At 35.4% G+C, this 4268-nt stretch overlaps 2 pseudogenes; both read right to left on the bottom strand.

Annotated features, from left to right (window-relative positions):
* Positions 1-1949: 1949 nt before the first annotated feature.
* LOC129236509 (U2 spliceosomal RNA) lies at positions 1950-2134 on the bottom strand (annotated as a pseudogene).
* A 249-nt stretch (positions 2135-2383) lies between these two features.
* On the bottom strand, positions 2384-2569 carry LOC129236498 (U2 spliceosomal RNA; annotated as a pseudogene).
* Positions 2570-4268: the final 1699 nt, after the last annotated feature.

The following is a 4268-nucleotide window of genomic DNA, read 5'->3' as shown; positions in this document are numbered from 1 at the left end:
TTCAGTTATATGTTTTCGTGATAGATAATTTTTGCTCGCTAAAATTTCTTTATTGGAAAATCTTGTATGCTGCCAAGAAATAACAGTAATACAAGCTTATTTCTTTTTTTTTTCTTCACTTCACTGTTGCAACAGTTTGAAATATGAGCAGCTCCCTAATACTCGTACCATAAATATAAGCAAATGTAAACAAATGTTTGTATAGGAAAAAGGCGGGATTTGTCAAATTAATTGCCCTGTACTTAGCACAATAAAAACTCTGGAAAATAATTGCTTGAGCGAACATAAACCTAGAAAAGTTATGAACTCAGAAGACTGAAAAAATGATTGGCCTTCTGATTATCATATTTAGGCTGCCAAACTGAGCAGCTGTATACGCCTATGAACGATCAAATTCAAATTGGCTGACAAGTAGGCTTAACAAAGGTGTTTGAATGAAAAGCTACTAAAATAATTATAGTCTTAAGTGTTTGTAGGGGCTTAAATTACGTTCAGTTGGGCGTTTAATATTCTTGAGTGCATTTGTGCTACTATTTACTTATATATTGAATGTTTCCAGTCACCTGCTTGACCAAAAGGTACCAGCTGTGAAAGCACAGTGATAATTTCCGGTGCAAGCACAAAAGCGCTGACACATTATAAAACAGTCGCATATGAAAATGTGGCACCGAAAATGTTCTCTGCATTCGTATGTGGGTAGTTTTATTATTTGTTTTTTTTTTTTTTTTTGTTTGAAATTCTTTCACAAAGAATCATGTCGAAAATACAAATTGTGCACTTTTGCAAGCCGCTTACGAAGCACAAATCTCTCATATGCGTGCATGTGCACGTAGTATGGCCCATTAGACGCTGGCTGTTCGTAATTTAACTCGTTACTTACCGCATTCGCACACTCGTGCTACCTACCTGTATATACTTATACATACATACAAATGTTGTACTAATTTACATACATGCATAGGCGACCAGCTCAGTCGTTTAAGAGCGTCATTTGCCAAGCAGGCTAAACAAGCAAATGTCGGCAAATGACAGAAATGGCAACAAAATGTCGAAAATTACACAAAGACTTCAGCGACATTGTTAATGACAGCGGCCCAGTGGGTGTTGAATGGCATTCGGTTAGAATAGACAAAACGCATATAACATATTACCTTTGTTCGCTAAAAGTACAGTGGCGGAAAATAAGCGTTGATGGGATTTCTAAATCATTCGGAATTTTTTAGGAGCACTTGCCACTTTTAGGAAAGTTGCTTGTTTTTCATTTAAGAGAGTAAGCTTGCAAATTATAAAAAGAGTACAAGGGGGCGTAAAAATACACTTCAATTTTGTTTTTGAATCCCTTTTTTACTACCTATGAATAAATAAAAAATAATTTTGAGTGATGGAAATCTTGTATCCATTACTTGTCTTCTGTTAGTACACTGCCCACCATCAGACTTCGCAGCGCCACATTCGTCATTGCATATGTTTTCGTCATCTGACATATTGTCTTCTAACCAACGCTCGATAGTGGCATTATTGAGAGCCAATTTTAATTAAAGTAATAAAAAACACAATTAAAAAAAAAAAAAATACGTGTCTAACGGTTAGACGCGATAGAAGTGAAACCTTCCGTAAAACAAACTGAGAGAGAATGAGACGAAAGCAGCATTAGGAGCGGGATAATTATAGGTTCATTATAATATTGCTATAAAGTTCATATTTTATTTTCTTCATTTTATTATTATTCATCCTCAATGTTTTCAATTTCAACAAATGATACGAGTGGCTTATGATAGATAAAATATGATACAAATGCTTTGGTTTCGATGTTGTCAAAAAAAAATACCCAAACGGACCAAAGAAACAGACTTACAAATTTCTTCCATTTTCGTCTACTTGTATTCATATATAAAAATTTATGTCTCTTCCCACCAAAGCTAAATGTATTTGTATATTTCTTCTTCTATTTATTCAAGGCCGAAATCCCGGCGGTACTGCAATACCGGGCCAACCCGTGGCAGAGGTGGATAAAGCCCCTAAAACACTCCGCCCATTTCCAAAAATCAGTTTAACATCTGTTGTCCTCCGATGGAGGATCTATCAGATGTTAAGCTGATACGAACAGATACCACAAATACCTACTTCAATAGATTTTCTAATAAACCTTTTGAGAATTACACGCTCACAAAAATTAATGTACGAAATATTTATACCGATTCACTTAAACTGACTTTCAGTATCTAAACCAAAAACTGTTTTCAATAAATAATCAGAAATGTCCTACAATGCAAATTTCAAAAAAAAAAAAAAAACAAATTCCATTTTCGTCTACATGTATTCATATAAAAATGTATGGCTCTTCCCGCCAAACCTAAATGTATTAGTATATTTCTTCTTGTATTTATTCAAGACCGAAATACCGGCGGTACTGCAATACCGGGTCAACCCGTGGCAGAGGTGGAGCAAGCCCCTAAAACACTCCGCCCGTTTCCAAAAATCAGTTTAACATTTGTTGTCCTCCGACGGAGGATCTATCAGATGTTAAGCTGATACGAACAGATACCACACTACCTACTTCAACAGATTTTCTAATAAACCTTTTGAGAATTACACGCTCACAAAAATTATTTATATCAACATATAATATAACGCTTCGTAACTAAATAACTTTTAGGCCAGCGATGACAGCATGGCGCGGTAGCCGAGCGACTAGCAATGTGAGCTTCCGATCCAAAATCCTTGGTTCGAATCACAAGAAAAAATAAAAGTTATTTTTATTCAGTTCGTCGCTATGTTTATATCAACATATAATATAACGCTTCGTAGCCAAGAGGGTCGCTTTTTCGTTTCACTTTTCCTCAAATCACTCCCAACGATTCTAAAGAAGTTTTCACTTCAAAAACTCATACAACCTTGAATAGATCTCTCAGATCAATAGCGGCAGTTTTTTACTCCTCGGGACAAAAGCGCGTACATCTATAATCGACGAATGACTGCCCCGTACTGGTGTATGCAGAGAAAAGGTGCCAACATTTCCCATACATGTACGGAGAATGGTGCTGGAATGACGTTTCCTTGGGCGGATATAAACCCAGGATATGCTGGTAACGTAGAACTGATTGTCGCAAGAACGTAGGCGTTTTGATCGGATAACCCGCAGTTTGGTTCCCGCATAAGCTTTGCTTGATCCGACATAAACTGTCTTCTGTGCATAACACATGATTTATAGCAGATATCTTCATGGATAGCTTGGTGGAAAAGATCGGCAGAAATATTAAGCTCCCTCACAAGGACCCACATTGATTTTGAACGGTCTCGTCAATGATCGCTTGGACTTGTGGAAAAAAATTCTGTAGATCCGACAATGTCAGAACATTTTTCGTGTTTTTGCATTTTCCAACAAATTTTGAAAATTAGATATTTCTAAATCGGTGTGATTTTTACAATATTTTAACTTTTTTTTAAAGAAAAATAATGGTTTCGAGAAGTTATAGCCTACATAGGGGTTATTAATTTTGCAACATATTCCATTTGGATTATCAATTAGCAATTAAATTTATTGGATTTCAAACTTAAAACTTAAAAAAAAATTATTATGAAGACGTACTTCAGAATCTTTCTCTTTTTTTGTTGAAACGTATGCACATTTCTTTAATCCATTATACTCGCTTCGTACAAGTACTTGGGCAATTTTTTTTGTTTTTTTTTTTAATTTAGTCTCTAGTAAGCCTTTTGAATATATTACATATTTGGTATCGCCAGCTTGCTTCGCTAGGCTTCATTACTTTTGATGGCAGTGAAATGTAGTTATTGTACGCTTTCCTTTATTATATCGCCAGTAAATATACCCGGCCATTTAACTAAGGAGTCGTTCTAATTTTTTCGGCTACGTTTAATCCAATTGAATATTGCTCGTATATAAATTAATTATTTATAGTTTAAGTGCCTCTAAAACAAGAGGAACGAAGCCGGTGTCGGAATTCCTAGATGTCTGAATGATCTAAATATATAATTTTCAAAAATCTTTTGACTTTTCTGTTTTCATTAAGATTTTCACAATTTTAATACACTAAATGATATACAGGTCTATAAAAATCCTCTTCGTTTTATGAAGTCAACCCGTTAACACCCAGTGATTGCGATCGAATAGCAATTATCAAATTAGATTGAGATGATTTCCCGTCATTCTCCAGAGAGCTGCCTCGTAATATCAAAATTCGACAGAAGAGGGTGTTTTAGTCTTAGAAGCTCCCTTCGATCCACCCGTGTTCAGAAAGATCTAAGGA

Source organism: Anastrepha obliqua, chromosome 1 (genome assembly GCF_027943255.1).
Source record: "Anastrepha obliqua isolate idAnaObli1 chromosome 1, idAnaObli1_1.0, whole genome shotgun sequence".
NCBI lineage: Eukaryota > Metazoa > Arthropoda > Insecta > Diptera > Tephritidae > Anastrepha > Anastrepha obliqua.
This window is presented reverse-complemented; position numbering and strand designations above follow the sequence as displayed.